Raw genomic sequence first — 19,212 nt, forward strand, 5'->3', positions numbered from 1 at the left:
GGTTAAAGGTGGGTGTGTCATCCACAGTTGCCTTGGGTTTAGGTCAACGACACTTGCAATCAAATAGCCGATTTACTTTCGGTTTCCAAAGCAAAGTGCACATTTGAAAGGCGGTTTACAGTCCCACATGACTATAAAAATGTAGATCCTTTAGGAAATTGGATCTTTATGAAAACATTTGATCTTTTAAAAATTCAAGCTAGATTTTACCCTAGACAAGTTTTCTGATTTGACCCACCATCGGTGTTGCAAAATATATTTGTGGATCAATATTTTGGCTAAAAACATTTAGGTTCGTGTAATCCACTGCTATCCCGGTATCGGAAAGCACACATCCAGTTTACTTGTTCCGTATATTACCTTTCGGCAAACTACCGTCCGGTTGTAAAGGAAAGCGATGAACAAGAAACTGTTAAGGCAATGTCTAATGACATGCTTTTGGTTATGGTCTTTTAACGTGTCGGATGCTAGAACTATCCTTGGTAGGAGCGATAGTAAAGATCATCCTATAATTTTTCGGTCTGGCACAAGGTCCTGTCTCCGACCATGCTATGCAACCACCGTTCTTACGGTTGACACCCGATTTTCTTCAGGTGACCTAATGAATTCCAGGTGAATTCCTAGGATTTTACGTTCAATGGTAATGAACGCATTGAAAATGGATTTTCAGAAAACAAATCGGTTTGTATTTTTGATCAAAATATTTTCTCGTTCAAGCTCGAGTTTAGATATCATTGAATTCCATGAGTTTGAATTCTCAATCTTTAAGGTCAATCTCAAGGATTGAGTAATATCAGTCTTAAAAGCTGATTTTTAATCTTTAAGGAGATTATCCTTTCTGGGGATCTGATTCATTAGTCTTATCAAGCTAATTTGCACGGTGCCTCCCCATTGTACGAGATAAATCCTTCTCATGGTTAGGATAAATCTGACCACATGGCGACCCTGTTTGATGCTGAGGTCCGTGGATTTCCTGCTGATTTTAGAGATGACTTTTCTAGATTTTTCGTCAACCTACAGCTGGTCTAGACGACAACTTCATGACCTAAATCAAGAAGCGCGTTTCTTTTTCGGAAGACTTTACTTCCTTTTAATGATGGAATTGATTCATCGTGTAGATCCATCTTTCTTTCAAATGTATTACAGTAAACCGGGTAAAACTGATTAGTATCGTTCAAAGCAAAAGTACCTGCAATAATCTTGTACAAAAATATGTGATATATGTTTTAAATTGAATAACTTGGTACATTCTTCCCACACTTAGTTTCTTTCTTTGCCTTTTTATTTTCTTTTATTTCGTTTTAAATGAATTCAAGCGTTTTAGGGTGTTTCTCAATTTATGTCCTTTTCGAGGTAACGATAATTTCGGTATTATCACCTAGTTTTCACCGTTCATAAATATGTATAAACATGATTTTAAATTCATTTAGTTGAAAATTTTTCAAATTTTCACAAAATTTGGCAAATAAACCAAGTGTAAACCCGAGAGAATTTATAACCTTTCCCCACACTTGAGATCATGCAATGCCCTCATTTGCATGAAATCAGACTATAATTATAAATTCATGAGGGTGATTAACGTAGAAAAGTGATTAAAAATACCGAGTTTGCAAACATATTGTTATTTCACATTTGATTTTTTTTTTTTTTTTTTTTTTTTTGCGTCTTGTCAAAATCAGTAGCTTTTGCTGAACTTCATGACAGTCTTTGAAAGTGCGCTGTTTTACCCTGTTGTGTACATAACATAAAATACAAACATATATATACATATTTTTGAAGTTTGGTACATAACCCCACGTTCAAAAATTTATAATATATAATATTTTTGGCATCCTTTAGATCAATAAAATTAAAAATAATGATAACAAAATTTGTCGCCCCGCCCTCGGGTAAAGCAATTTCGGTTCAATGACCTAGTGTTCAATTTACGACGAATTTTAGAGAGCATTTTTTTCAACTTAATGAAATAAAGTAAATTTTGTTTTTTAAAATTCACACAAAACTTAAATTTAAAAAAAAAAAACATATTAATTTTATATAAAACCTACAAAACAAAAATTCAGAATGGAGGGAGAAAACTAGTTCTTTAGTGTCTGCTAGCGGAAAAGACCAATCGAATTCCATTCTCGGAACTACACGAGAACAGAACAACTAACTACAAACAGCATTTTCTTTTTAGAACATTCGAATCTCCCCACACTTAGGTAGTTGTGGTGTTGAAATTGTGATTAACTTCATTGTCAATTTCTCTTGGTCCATAATCAACTTGCCTATCTGTGACTTTTTCTTTAAGCCAGTGCCCGGCTTCTTCCGTAATATCCCATAATTCAACTAGCTTCGCCTTTTCTTTAGGCGACAGATTGGATACTAACCGGTTACATAACTTAAAGTTCCCCTTACTTCTAGCATCGATAGCCCGTTTAAAAAATTTCTTCATTGAACTGTTAATAACGGGGTCATTTAATTTCGTATCAACAACGAGGTTCTTTATTATCAAGTCATCATTAGGTTTTACTTCATTTTCCCCACACTTAGGCGTTTTATTATTGCTAAGCACTACCGTTGGAGTTGGTAAAACAACATGGTTATTACCAATCATTTTTACTGGTTCAACGGTTTTAGTTGGTGGAGATTTAGACTTTCGAATCATAAAGGTGATTGATTTGTTACCACTTTTAAGTGTCATTCTTCCATTTCCTACATCAAATAACGCCCCGGTGGACGCAAAGAATGGTCGACCTAAAATTAGAGGAATGTTTGGGTCCTCTTCTATGTCAATGACAATAAATTCGACTAGAAAGGTTAAATTGCCTACTTGAACGGGTAGGTTGTCAGCAATTCCAACTGGGTGCTTAATGGTTTGATCAAAGAGTCGAACACTCATATCCGTTGGACTTAACTCACCTACACCTAATCTCTTATATAAGGAAAGAGGCATAACACTCACACTCGCACCTAAATCTGCTAGTGCATCATACATGACACAATCACTAAGTAGACAAGGAACAATAAATTCACCCGGATCACCTACCCTAGGTGGAGGTTTTGGTGGAACTGTCTTCACCGGGTTTATATTTACGGCTTTTGTTTCTTGCACTTTCTTATTCTTTTTCTTCTTTTTCTTTCCAGAGGTATCACAATCTTTATTACCTATCACTTGCTCATACTCAACTCCTTTTCTTGGAAACGGGATGGGTGGTTTGTATGGTGCCACCACTGGCTTTACATACTCGGGTGGTGGTGGTGTAACTTCTTCATTGTTACTCTCATCTAAAACCTTCCCATCTTCTGATGCTGGTTTTTCAGAATTCGTTGACACCATATTAACATTCTCATTCCGAGGATTTACTTCAGTATTACTCGGTAGCTTTCCTTGTTCCCTCTCACTCATCATGCTAGCAAGAGTACCTACGTGTTTTTCTAGATTCAAAATGGAAGCTTGTTGAGTTCTTAATGACTGATCAAACCTCTCGTTCGTTTGGGTTTGAGATGTAATGAATTGTGTTTGAGATTCAATCAGCTTTGCCATCATTTCTTCTAGATTTGGCTTTTTCTCTTCGGGTTGTTGTGGTGGTTTATACAAGCTAGGTCTTTGTTGATTGAAAGTGTTGTTTTGAGTTGGTTGGTTATTCGGACCTTGTTGGTTATACCAGTTATTTTCGGGTCCTTTTGGATTGTAAAGAATGTTTTGATTTCGATTTAAGTTTAGCCTTGGCGGTTGATAATTATTTTGATAATTATTTCCCGGCCTTTGGTTCATATAGGAAACATTCTCTCGTTGTTCCATCGTTGGTTCAATGTGACAATCTTTCAATAAGTGTGGTCCACCGCATTGCTCACAACTGATTCGTATTGCGTGAATATCTTTATTCATCTTTTCCATTCGTCTTTCGAAAGCATCTATTTTTGCGGAAACGGAATCAAAGTCAGGGCTAGAATCGGCTCTAGCCGCTTTAGATGATCGAAAGATATCTTTTTCTTGGTGCCACTCATGCGAGTGGGAGGCTGTGTTATCAATAATTTTGTAAGCTTCAGTTGCGGTTTTCTTCATAATGGATCCACCAGCGGTTATGTCGATGTCTTTTCGTGTGGCGATGTCTACGCCTTTATAGAAGATTTGTACTATTTGAAAAGTATCTAATCCGTGTTGAGGACATCCTCTCAACATCCTTCCGAATCTTGTCCACGCCTCATATAATGTTTCATTTGGATTTTGCGCGAACGTAACAATTTCTCCTTGAAGTCTCACGGCTTTGGATGCCGGAAAGAATTGTTTAAGAAATTTTTCAATTAAAACATCCCATGTGTCAATCGCCCCTTCAGGTAACGATTCTAACCAATCTTTGGCTTCTCCCTTTAAAGTCCAGGGAAACAACATGAGATAGATCTGCTCATCTTCCACTTCTCGGATTTTGAATAGTGTACAAATTCTTTTAAACGTACGAAGGTGTTCGTTAGGATCTTCATTCGGTGCACCACTGAATTGGCATTGGTTAGTTACCATGTGTAGAATTTGTCCTTTAATTTCATAATCTGGAGCATTAACTTCTGGTTTAATAATGGCGTGACCTTGGCCAGTGCGCTTAGCTCTCATTCGTTCTTCCATACTTAGAGGTTCTAGATTTTCCATGATTGGATTTGTTGTATCCGAATCACTAGAGGATTCTGATTTAATGGTTTGTGGCTCAGGAGGAATAATTAGTGGTTCAAGATCTTGGAATTGTCCTTGAATATGCTCCGGGTTCTTAATTGTGAAGTCGGGTTCAAAAGATGGATTATCGGAAATTTGAGTTGGAGTTCTTGTTCGACTAGATGACGATTCTAAAGAAAAATCAACGGCGACAATATTTGCTAGATGTCTTGATCGAGTTACAGGTGGTGAACGTATGAAAGGTGGTGAACGTTTTGCTCGGTGCATTCACTGAATATCCTATTAGTTTTTAAAAAGGAAAGAAAAATTATAATAAGTTATCCAACCAATAGACTTTTCTGATTTTGCCCACGTTTCGAATAGCCAAAAGATGCAGCAGAGGGGCAGGATTCGTTTGGTCTCAATATAATTGAGGACTGTTTGGCTCCAATAACCCGGTCCACGTACAAATCCAACTATTACTACGAACCAGAAAATTTTGATGTCTATCAATTTAACAACTTAAAATAAATTTTCGTAATTTTAAGAAATTTAGAGAAGAAGTAGAAAAAAATTCTAAGTCCTAAAAACTAGAATGGCGAGAAATAAGAGAGAAATAGATTGCGCGTCGAAAAATGTCGAAAAATAAAAAATGGTTGAAAAATAAAAGGTGACGGAAAAATAAAAGAAACTTATCAAAACTTAAAAATACTTAACTAATTTAACCTTATTACTACAACTAACTTAAAATTATAATCGCAAATTGAAATTACTAATTGGAATGATAATTGATACATAGTAAAAGGTCTAAAAATATTAAAGCTTACAGGAAAAGACTAAATCCCAAATGGAAATAACTTAAAAAGAAACTAAAACTTAAAAAGGCGTCGCAAAATTCTAAAGCACCTAAATCTTAGTCTAAAGAAAAAAAAGCACTTAAGGAATTCTACGGCAAAGCCTAAAAATCTAGGAGTAAAAATAACTATAGCAAAAACTAAGTTTAAAATTAAATATGAGCTAAAAATACAAAAGTTACGCTACAACGATTAAAAAGGTACAAAATATAAAAATATACAAAAAGTTGTAAAAAGTACAATTTTTATAAAAATATTATTTTATATTATTTATTTAATAAAACTATTAATTTTACAATTTAATAAAAACTTATTTAAACTAAATACATAAATAAAAATAAAACTTAAAACTAATAATAATAATAATAATAATTAGGTTTTAATAATAATAATAATTAAAAATAACCCGTGATTAGGGTTTTTGTCCGTGTGTCAGAAGGCCTCCGCGAGTCGCGGCAAATAAAGAGGAAAACTCCGCGAGTCGCGGGGTTCAGGAATTCAGTTGACAGCTTTTGTTTTTACGCGTTTTTCTTTTTTTTTTTTTTTTTTTTTTTTTTTTTTTTCTATTTTTCTGTTTTTTAATTAAATAAAAGATATTAAAATTAAAACTTATATTTTTATAAACTAAAATAAAAATAAAGAAACTTTTAAAACTTAACTATTTAACAAAGTCTTAAAAATACATATATTTTTTTTTTTTTTTTTTTTCTTTTTTATATTTTTTTTTTTTTTTTTTTCGTTTTTTTTTTTTTTTTTTTTTTTTTTTTAAAAAAAAAACGATTTTTTTTTTTTTTTTTTTTTTTTTTTTTTACAAATTTTTTTTTTTTTTTTTTTTTTTTTTTTTTTTTTTTAAAAACGATTTTTTTTTTTAAAAACGATTTTTTTTTTACAAATTAATAATTTTTTTATAATTATAATTTTTTTTTTAAAACTCTTTTTTTTTTTTTTAATTCATTTACTATTCATGAATAGTAAATGAAAATAAATTAATTAATTTACTATTCACATGAAAGCGACATGATAGCAATTATTAATTATAAGTTACATAATATACCCCTGAAGTATTTAATAAATACGACTTTTTTTTTTAAAGTTTACGTAAATTTTTGATTTATATTATTATATTCTATTTCAATATTATTATATTATTATATTCTATTTCAATATTATTATATTTTATTTCAATATTATTATAATTAAAAATATAGCGTTTTAGCGCTCCCCGGCAGCGGCGCCAAAAACTTGATGATGTAGCGTGAGGGTACGAAATAGTATTAAATTTTTAATACAAAATACTACAAAATATGACACAAGTTTTATTAATTTACGGATGGGATATACCTAAACCTTGCTACAACACTATAGGCAGTGTACCTAATCGTAGAGTAGTGTAGTTTTTAGTAAGTCCGGTTCGTTCCACAGGGAGCTGGTGAAGTTAACGCTATATTATTAAGTTTATTTGTAAAAATATATATATATAAATAAGTAGTAGTATTATTATAAAATGGGGGTTTTACCGTTTAATGACCGGTTTGTCGATTTTAAGCGTAAAAATAAATGACAAAAATTAAAGTGCGTAAAATAAATAAATGACGATAAATAAAATGACAGAAAATAAAATTGCGAGTAATAAAATGACAGTAAATAAAGATACGATGAGAAATATAATAAAAGAATTATGCTTATTTAAACTTCCGTAATCATGATGTTTGACGTGTTGATTTTAATTTATTACCATGGGTTAATTGTCCTTTGTCCTGGTTTATTTGATACATCTATCTGGTTTTTGTCCATAATAGTCCATCGGTCATAAATATAAAGTGCGAGTATCCTCGTCAAATTACCCTTATACCCGAAGTCAAATATTCCAACTGATTAAGGATTTAAACTGTGACGCAGTTATCACTTCTGTCAACAATTACACCAGTTATCACTGTATGTAATCCACCCCTGTTTTAATTAGTTTATGAATATTAATTCATCCACTTGATCAGAATGAATAATCAATTACCCAACCCAATTGATTAATTAAATGATTATAACAGATTCCATATGAACATCACTAAATAGGACAACCATAATCATTATTAATTATTAGGATAATTAATTTGAAGATAGGTTCGACAGACTCCAATGAGTTGTCACTCAATTAGACAATACCCCCCATCTATTAATAGTCAATAGTCCAATTTCCACAAGTGTCGGTCTTTTGCCCAAACCTTAATTATGGTACAAAGCCCAATTACCCAATTTTAGTAATTAGCCCAACATCATGAGTACTTCATTTTAAATAAGCATAATAATAACTTAGCTACGAGACATTAATGTAAAAAGGTTGAACATAACTTACAATGATTAAAAATAGCGTAGCGTTACACGGACAGAATTTCGACTTACAAACTCAAATGATCTCTATCATAAATCTTATTATTATCATAATTTAAACTTAAAATTAAGATTATTGTTATATCTTATTACATTAACATTATGATAGAGATATAGAATATAGATATTGATAATTGATATTGATAATTGATAGAAGAAAAAAAAGATCGGATCAATTCCTTCTTTCATCATCGAACGTAATATCTCTTTTATAGGCAAATTAGAAATTGAATTTTCATTTACGACCCCTGAACTATGCTCAATTAACAACTTTTTATTATTTAATATTATTCTTATTATGAATTATTTAAATATTATATTTTATTCTTGTGCATAGTTGACTCGTAATTTTTACACCGTTGCGTCGAGCGTTGAGAGTTGGTTCATGTCCCGGTTCCGGATTTTCGAACGTCCTTTCGTATAATTTAATATCTTGTACTTTGCGTTTTGTAACTTGTACTCTTGTCATTTTTAGACGTTCTTCATCAATAATTTGAACCTTTTTGATTGTATCTTGTACTTTTGAGCTTTTTGGACGTTTTGGTCTTTCAAATCTTCGTTTTTGTCTTTAAATCTTCATTTTCGAGCGATTTGCGTCTTTCGTCTTCGCACTTATTTATTTAACTATTACAACTAAAAATAAGGAAATTACATTTAAAAACTTTACATATTGGAACGATATTGCTACTAAATATATGTTCATTTGGAACACTATCACGCGGCGAAGTGTGAGGTCTACGGACCAGGGGTTAATAGAACGAAAGGAACAAATGGTGTCGGAACGAGTAATGGCGGAGCAAGTAGTGTCGGAGCAAGCTATGCCAATGTAGTTTGTTATAAATGTGGAAAACCGGGCCACATTATTAGAAATTGCCCGAACCAGGAGAACACGAATGGACAAGGCCGCGGAAGAGTTTTCAATATTAATGCGGCAGAGGCACAGGAAGACCCGGAGCTTGTTACGGGTACGTTTCTTATTGACAATAAATCTGCTTACGTTTTATTTGATTCGGGTGCGGATAGAAGCTATATGAGTAGAGATTTTTGTGCTAAATTAAGTTGCCCATTGACGCCTTTGGATAGTAAATTTTTACTCGAATTAGCAAATGGTAAATTAATTTCAGCAGATAATATATGTCGGAATCGAGAAATTAAACTGGTTAGCGAAACATTTAAGATTGATTTAATACCAGTAGAGTTAGGGAGTTTTGATGTGATAATCGGTATGGACTGGTTGAAAGAAGTGAAAGCAGAGATCGTTTGTTACAAAAATGCAATTCGCATTATACGAGAAAAAGGAAAACCCTTAATGGTGTACGGAGAAAAGGGCAACACGAAGCTACATCTTATTAGTAATTTGAAGGCACAAAAACTAATAAGAAAAGGTTGCTATGCTATTCTAGCACACGTCGAGAAAGTACAAACTGAAGAAAAGAGCATCAATGATGTTCCCATTGCAAAAGAATTTCCCGATGTATTTCCGAAAGAATTACCGGGATTACCCCCACATCGATCCGTTGAATTTCAAATAGATCTTGTACCAGGAGCAGCACCAATAGCTCGTGCTCCTTACAGACTCGCACCCAGCGAGATGAAAGAACTGCAAAGCCAATTACAAGAACTTTTAGAGCGTGGTTTCATTCGACCAAGCACATCACCGTGGGGAGCTCCTGTTTTGTTTGTCAAGAAGAAAGATGGTACATTCAGGTTGTGTATCGACTATCGAGAGTTGAACAAACTTACCATCAAGAACCGCTACCCACTACCGAGAATCGACGACTTATTTGATCAACTACAAGGCTCGTCTGTTTATTCAAAGATTGACTTACGTTCCGGGTATCATCAAATGCGGGTGAAAGAAGATGATATTCCAAAGACTGCTTTCAGAACACGTTATGGTCATTACGAGTTTATGGTCATGCCGTTTGGTTTAACTAATGCACCAGCTGTGTTCATGGACCTTATGAACCGAGTGTGTGGACCATACCTTGACAAGTTTGTCATTGTTTTCATTGATGACATACTTATTTACTCAAAGAATGACCAAGAACACGGTGAACATTTGAGAAAGGTGTTAGAAGTATTGAGAAAGGAAGAATTGTACGCTAAGTTTTCAAAGTGTGCATTTTGGTTGGAAGAAGTTCAATTCCTCGGTCACATAGTGAACAAAGAAGGTATTAAGGTGGATCCGGCAAAGATAGAAACTGTTGAAAAGTGGGAAACCCCAAAAACTCCGAAACACATACGCCAGTTTTTAGGACTAGCTGGTTACTACAGAAGGTTCATCCAAGACTTTTCCAGAATAGCAAAACCCTTGACTGCATTAACGCATAAAGGGAAGAAATTTGAATGGAATGATGAACAAGAGAAAGCGTTTCAGTTATTGAAGAAAAAGCTAACTACGGCACCTATATTGTCATTGCCTGAAGGGAATGATGATTTTGTGATTTATTGTGATGCATCAAAGCAAGGTCTCGGTTGTGTATTAATGCAACGAACGAAGGTGATTGCTTATGCGTCTAGACAATTGAAGATTCACGAACAAAATTATACGACGCATGATTTGGAATTAGGCGCGGTTGTTTTTGCATTAAAGACTTGGAGGCACTACTTATATGGGGTCAAAAGTATTATATATACCGACCACAAAAGTCTTCAACACATATTTAATCAGAAACAACTGAATATGAGGCAGCGTAGGTGGATTAAATTATTGAATGATTACGACTTTGAGATTCGTTACCACCCGGGGAAGGCAAATGTGGTAGCCGATGCCTTGAGCAGGAAGGATAGAGAACCCATTCGAGTAAAATCTATGAATATAATGATTCATAATAGCCTTACTACTCAAATAAAGGAGGCGCAACAAGGAGTTTTAAAAGAGGGAAATTTAAAGGATGAAATACCCAAAGGATCGGAGAAGCATCTTAATATTCGGGAAGACGGAACCCGGTATAGGGCTGAAAGGATTTGGGTACCAAAATTTGGAGATATGAGAGAAATGGTACTTAGAGAAGCTCATAAAACCAGATACTCAATACATCCTGGAACGGGGAAGATGTACAAGGATCTCAAGAAACATTTTTGGTGGCCGGGTATGAAAGCCGATGTTGCTAAATACGTAGGAGAATGTTTGACGTGTTCTAAGGTCAAAGCTGAGCATCAGAAACCATCAGGTCTACTTCAACAACCCGAAATCCCGGAATGGAAATGGGAAAACATTACCATGGATTTCATCACTAAATTGCCAAGGACTGCAAGTGGTTTTGATACTATTTGGGTAATAGTTGATCGTCTCACCAAATCCGCACACTTCCTACCAATAAGAGAAGATGACAAGATGGAGAAGTTAGCACGAATGTATTTGAAGGAAGTCATCTCCAGACATGGAATACCAATCTCTATTATCTCTGATAGGGATGGCAGATTTATTTCAAGATTCTGGCAGACATTACAGCAAGCATTAGGAACTCGTCTAGACATGAGTACTGCCTATCATCCACAAACTGATGGGCAGAGCGAAAGGACGATACAAACGCTTGAAGACATGCTACGAGCATGTGTTATTGATTTCGGAAACAGTTGGGATCGACATCTACCGTTAGCAGAATTTTCCTACAACAACAGCTACCATTCAAGCATTGAGATGGCGCCGTTTGAAGCACTTTATGGTAGAAAGTGCAGGTCTCCAATTTGTTGGAGTGAGGTGGGGGATAGACAGATTACGGGTCCGGAGATTATACAAGAAACTACCGAGAAGATCATCCAAATTCAACAACGGTTGAAAACTGCCCAAAGTCGACAAAAGAGCTACGCTGACATTAAAAGAAAAGATATAGAATTTGAAATTGGAGAGATGGTCATGCTTAAAGTTGCACCTTGGAAAGGCGTTGTTCGATTTGGTAAACGAGGGAAATTAAATCCAAGGTATATTGGACCATTCAAGATTATTGATCGTGTCGGACCAGTAGCTTACCGACTTGAGTTACCTCAACAACTCGCGGCTGTACATAACACTTTCCACGTCTCGAATTTGAAGAAATGTTTTGCTAAAGAAGATCTCACTATTCCGTTAGATGAAATCCAAATCAACGAAAAACTTCAATTCATCGAAGAACCCGTCGAAATAATGGATCGTGAGGTTAAAAGACTTAAGCAAAACAAGATACCAATTGTTAAGGTTCGATGGAATGCTCGTAGAGGACCCGAGTTCACCTGGGAGCGTGATGATCAGATGAAGAAGAAATACCCGCATCTATTTCCAGAAGATTCATCAACACCTTCAACAGCTTAAAATTTCGGGACGAAATTTATTTAACGGGTAGGTACTGTAGTGACCCGAACTTTTCCATGTTTATATATATTAATTGAGATTGATATTTACATGATTAAATGTTTCCAACATGTTAAGTAATCAAACTTGTTAAGACTTGATTAATTGAAATATGTTTCATATAGACAATTGACCACCCAAGTTGACCGGTGATTCACGAACGTTAAAACTTGTAAAAACTATATGATGACATATATATGGATATATATATAGTTAACATGATACTATGATAAGTAAACATATCATTAAGTATATTAACAATGAACTACATATGTAAAAACAAGACTACTAACTTAATGATTTTTAAACGAGACATATATGTAACGATTATCGTTGTAAAGACATTTAATGTATATATATCATATTAAGAGATATTCATACATGATAATATCATGATAATATAATAATTTAAAATCTCATTTGATATTATAAACATTGGGTTAACAACATTTAACAAGATCGTTAACCTAAAAGTTTCAAAACAACACTTACATGTAACGACTAACGATGACTTAACGACTCAGTTAAAATGTATATACATGTAGTGTTTTAATATGTATTTATACACTTTTGAAAGGCTTCAATACACTTATCAAAATACTTCTACTTAACAAAAATGCTTACAATTACATCCTCGTTCAGTTTCATCAACAATTCTACTCGTATGCACCCGTATTCGTACTCGTACAATACACAGCTTTTAGATGTATGTACTATTGGTATATACACTCAAATGATCAGCTCTTAGCAGCCCATGTGAGTCACCTAACACATTTGGGAACCATCATTTGGCAACTAGCATGAAATATCTCATAAAATTACAAAAATATGAGTAATCATTCATGACTTATTTACATGAAAACAAAATAACATATCCTTTATATCTAATCCATACACCAACGACCAAAAACACCTACAAACACTTTCATTCTTCAATTTTCTTCATCTAATTGATCTCTCTCAAGTTCTATCTTCAAGTTCTAAGTGTTCTTCATAAATTCCAAAAGTTCTAGTTTCATAAAATCAAGAATACTTTCAAGTTTGCTAGCTCACTTCCAATCTTGTAAGGTGATCATCCAACCTCAAGAAATCTTTGTTTCTTACAGTAGGTTATCATTCTAATACAAGGTAATAATCATATTCAAACTTTGGTTCAATTTCTATAACTATAACAATCTTATTTTAAGTGATGATCTTACTTGAACTTGTTTTCGTGTCATGATTCTGCTTCAAGAACTTCGAGCCATCCAAGGATCCATTGAAGCTAGATCCATTTTTCTCTTTTCCAGTAGGTTTATCCAAGGAACTTAAGGTAGTAATAATGTTCATAACATCATTCGATTCATACATATAAAGCTATCTTATTCGAAGGTTTAAACTTGTAATCACTAGAACATAGCTTAGTTAATTCTAAACTTGTTCGCAAACAAAAGTTAATCCTTCTAACTTGACTTTTAAAATAAACTAAACACATGTTCTATATCTATATGATATGCTAACTTAATGATTTAAAACCTGGAAACACGAAAAACACCGTAAAACCGGATTTACGCCGTCGTAGTAACACCGCGGGCTGTTTTGGGTTAGTTAATTAAAAACTATGATAAACTTTGATTTATAAGTTGTTATTCTGAGAAAATGATTTTTATTATGAACATGAAACTATATCCAAAAATTATGGTTAAACTCAAAGTGGAAGTATGTTTTCTAAAATGGTCATCTAGACGTCGTTCTTTCGACTGAAATGACTACCTTTACAAAAACGACTTGTAACTTATTTTTTCGAATATAAACCTATACTTTTTCTGTTTAGATTCATAAAATAGAGTTCAATATGAAACCATAGCAATTTGATTCACTCAAAACGGATTTAAAATGAAGAAGTTATGGGTAAAACAAGATTGGATAATTTTTCTCATTTTAGCTACGTGAAAATTGGTAACAAATATATTCCAACCATAACTTAATCAACTTGTATTGTATATTATGTAATCTTGAGATACCATAGACACGTATACAATGTTTCGACCTATCATGTCGACACATCTATATATATTTCGGAACAACCATAGACACTCTATATGTGAATGTTGGAGTTAGCTATACAGGGTTGAGGTTGATTCCAAAATATGTATAGTTTGAGTTGTGATCAATACTGAGATACGTATACACTGGGTCGTGGATTGATTCAAGATAATATTTATCGATTTATTTCTGTATATCTAACTGTGGACAACTAGTTATAGGTTACTAACGAGGACAGCTGACTTAATAAACTTAAAACATCAAAATATATTAAAAGTGTTGTAAATATATTTTGAACATACTTTGATATATATGTATATATTGTTATAGGTTCGTGAATCAACCAGTGGCCAAGTCTTACTTCCCGACGAAGTAAAAATCTGTGAAAGTGAGTTATAGTCCCACTTTTAAAATCTAATATTTTTGGGATGAGAATACATGTAGGTTTTATAAATGATTTACAAAGTAGACACAAGTACGTGAAACTACATTCTATGGTTGAATTATCAAAATCGAATATGCCCCTTTTTATTAAGTCTGGTAATCTAAGAATTAGGGAACAGACACCCTAATTGACGCGAATCCTAAAGATAGATCTATTGGGCCTAACAAACCCCATCCAAAGTACCGGATGCTTTAGTACTTCGAAATTTATATCATATCCGAAGGGTGTCCCGGAATGATGGGGATATTCTTATATATATGCATCTTGTTAATGTCGGTTACCAGGTGTTCACCATATGAATGATTTTTATCTCTATGTATGGGATGTGTATTGAAATATGAAATCTTGTGGTCTATTGTTACGATTTGATATATATAGGTTAAACCTATAACTCACCAACATTTTTGTTGACGTTTTAAGCATGTTTATTCTCAGGTGATTATTAAGAGCTTCCGCTGTCGCATACTTAAATAAGGACAAGATTTGGAGTCCATGCTTGTATGATATTGTGTAAAAACTGCATTCAAGAAACTTATTTTGTTGTAACATATTTGTATTGTAAACCATTATGTAATGGTCGTGTGTAAACAGGATATTTTAGATTATCATTATTTGATAATCTACGTAAAGCTTTTTAAACCTTTATTGATGAAATAAAGGTTATGGTTTGTTTAAAAATGAATGCAGTCTTTGAAAAACGTCTCATATAGAGGTCAAAACCTCGCAACGAAATCAATTAATATGGAACGTTTTTAATCAATAAGAACGGGACATTTCAGTAGACGTCCAGCTTCATGTAAATCAAGATTACATGTCTTCAAAGCCCAAAATGCTTTGTGTTCAATTTCTACTGGAAGATGACATGCTTTTCCATAAACAAGTCTAAAAGGTGTGGTTCCAATTGGAGTTTTGTAGGCTGTTCTAAAAGCCCAGAGTGCATCCTCCAATTTAATGGACCATTCCTTCGGATTTGATCCTACGATTTTCTCTAGAATACCTTTTAAAGCTCGGTTGGTATTTTCAACTTGTCCACTTGTTGGTGGATGATATGCGGTGGAGATTTTATGAGTTACTCCATATCTTTTAAGAACTTTCTCAAGTTGATTATTACAGAAATGAGTACCCCGATCACTTATTAAAGCTTTCGGTGTTCCAAACCTTGCAAAAAGACGTTTTAAAAAATTGACTACAACTCGTGCATCGTTAGTTGGGAGAGCTTGTGCTTCTGCCCATTTAGATACATAATCAATGGTAACGAGAATATATAGATTATTATGAGATTTTGGAAATGGACCCATAAAGTCAATACCCTAAATGTCAAATACTTCACATACTTGAATGACATTTTGTGGCATTTCATCACGTTGACTTATTTTTCCGGCCCTTTGACAAGCATCATAGGATTTACAAAGAAGGTGTGCGTCTTTGTAAATTGTAGGCCAATAGAATCCAGCATCATAAACTTTTCTTGCTGTTAGTTGAGGCCCATAATGCCCTCCTGTTGGTCCTGTGTGACAATGGTTTAAAATTTTACTAGCTTCATCTCCGAATACACATCGGCGTATTATTCCATCTGGACAACTTTTAAACAGATGTGGATCTTTCCAAAAATAGTGTTTTATATCACTTAAGAATTTCTTTCATTTTTGGTACGATAATCCTTTTTCAAGGAATCCACAAACTAAGTAGTTTGCATAGTCTGCAAACCATGGTATTTCATTATAATCTATCTTCAATAGATATTCATCAGGAAAGTTGTCTTGTATGGCCGATTCATTTAGAACTTCTAATTCGGGATTTTCAAGACGAGAAAGATGATCAGCGGCGAGATTTTCTGCTCCTTTTTTATCTCGGATTTCAATATCGAACTCTTGTAAGAGTAAGATCCAACAGATTAATCTTGGTTTAGCATCTTGTTTCGAAAATAGGTATCTAAGAGCAGAATGGTCGGTATAGACCACCGTTTTTGCTAGAACGAGATATGAACGAAATTTGTCAAAAGCAAAGACAATAGCAAGGAGTTCTTTTTCAGTAGTTGTGTAATTTGTTTTTGCTCCTTGTAACGTCTTACTAGCATAATATATAGGTTGAAATCGTTTTTCAATCCTTTGTCCTAAAACGGCTCCCATTGCAAAATCACTTGCATCGCACATTAGTTCAAATGGTAGATTCCAATTTGGTGTTATCATGATCGGCGCATTAGTTAGTTTCTCTTTAAGAATATTAAAAGATTTGATACACTCATCTGAAAAGAGGAATGGAGCATCCTTTTCTAGGAGTTTATTCATAGGAGTGGCAATTTTAGAAAAATCTTTTATGAAACGTCGGTAAAAACCGGCATGCCCTAGAAAACTCCTAACTCCTCTAACATTGGTGGGATGTGGAAGTTTAGCAATTACATCTACTTTAGCTCTATCCACTTCAATTCCTTCCTTCGAAATTTTATGACCAAGAACGATGCCTTCTTTAACCATGAAATGGCATTTCTCCCAATTAAGTACTAGATTTGATTGTTCACATCTAATAAGCATTCGTTCAAGATTAGCTAAACATGATTCAAATGTATCACCGAAGACTGAAAAGTCATCCATGAAAACTTCCATGCATTCTTCTATCATGTCGTGAAAAATCGCCATCATACACCTTTGAAAGGTTGCAGGGGCGTTGCAAAGTCTAAATGGCATGCGTTTGTAAGCAAAAGTACCATAAGGGCACGTGAATGTGGTTTTCTCTTGGTCCTCGGGTGCTATTGGAATTTGAAAATATCCGGAAAATCCATCTAGAAAACAATAGTAACTATTTTCGGCTAATCTTTCCAACATTTGATCAATGAAAGGTAAGGGAAAGTGATCTTTTCTGGTGGCGTCATTTAATTTTCTATAATCAATACACACACGCCATCCTGTTACAGTCCTAGTAGGAATAAGCTCATTTTTCTCATTTGTAATGACAGTCATGCCACCCTTCTTAGGCACGTATTGAACTGGGCTTACCCATGGACTATCAGAGATTGGATAAATTAGACCTGCATCTAGCAGTTTAATAATCTCTTTCTTAACTACATCTTGCATATTAGGATTTAGTCTTCGTTGGCGTTGCACATACATTTTATAACCTTCTTCCATAAGGATTTTATGTGTGCAATACGAAGGACTTATTCCTTTAATATCATGAATCTTCCATGCAATGGCTGGTTTATGAGCTTTCAACATAGAAATGAGTTGTGATTTATCATTTTCAGTAAGAGAAGATGATATTATTACAGGTAATTCAGATTCACCATGTAAATAAGCGTATTCCAAATGGTTTGGAAGTGGCTTTAACTCTAATTTCGGTGGTTCTTCTATCGATGATTTATATCGATATCTGTCTTCTTCTTTTAGCATTTGAATTTCTTCTGTTGTTGGTTCATATCCATTAGCTATAAGTGTAGCTAACATTTCAGCTTCATCAATTTGTTCTGTTCCTTCTCCTAAAGAACATTCTCTTGTTCCTTGTAATTCTGGAAATTCTTCTAATAATTCTGCATGTGCATCTATAGTTTGAATATAATAACATGTATCATCTGCAGATTGCGGTTGTTTCATTGCTTTATCAACTGAAAAGGTAACACTCTCGTCCTCTATACTTAGGGTCAGTTTCTTACCGAATACGTCTATCATTGCTTTAGCCGTGTTTAAGAATGGTCTTCCTAATATGAGAGGAACTTGAGAATCTTCTTCCATGTCCAGAACAACAAAATCTACTGGAAATACTAAAGTACCAACTTTAACTAGCATGTTCTCCATTATCCCTCTAGGATATTTTATTGATCGATCGGCTAGTTGTATACTTATTCTAGTTGGTTTCAATTCTCCAAGGTCTAGTTTAGCGTATAGTGAATACGGCATTAGATTTATACTAGCACCTAAGCCTGCCAATGCTTCTATTGAACTAAGACTACCCAGAAAACATGGAATTGTGAAACTTCCTGGATCAGATAATTTTTCTGGTATCTTATTCAACAGCACTGCTGAACAATTAGCATTCATGGTAACAGCCGAGAGTTCTTCCATTTTCTTTCTATTTGAGATTAGATCTTTCAAGAATTTAGCATATCTAGGCATTCCTGAAATCACATCAATGAAAGGAAGATTTACATTTATCTGTTTAAACATATCCAAGAATTTGGATTGCTCGGCTTCAAGTTTCTCTTTCTTCATTTTACTCGGGTAAAGAAGTGGTGGTTGGTATGGTTTAACATAAGGTTTATCCTTAATTGTGTTATCTCCATTAACCTTTTCAACTACCGGTTCTTTTTCCTTATCTTGATTAGGTTGTGGTTCTTGTGGAGTAGGAATAGCTTCATCAGAAGTTACAAGTATTTCAGGTGATTTAAGTGTTGTACCACTTCTTGTGGTAATGGCTTTAGCTGTTTCATTCCGGGGGTTACAATTTGTATCACTAGGTAAACTTCCCGGTTTTTGTTTCACCTATTAACCTTGCTAGGTTACTTACTTCTTGTTCCAAGTTTTGAATAGAAGCTTGTTGATTTCTAAAT

This window comes from Rutidosis leptorrhynchoides, chromosome 7 (assembly GCF_046630445.1).
Source record: "Rutidosis leptorrhynchoides isolate AG116_Rl617_1_P2 chromosome 7, CSIRO_AGI_Rlap_v1, whole genome shotgun sequence".
In the NCBI taxonomy this organism is placed as follows: domain Eukaryota; kingdom Viridiplantae; phylum Streptophyta; class Magnoliopsida; order Asterales; family Asteraceae; genus Rutidosis; species Rutidosis leptorrhynchoides.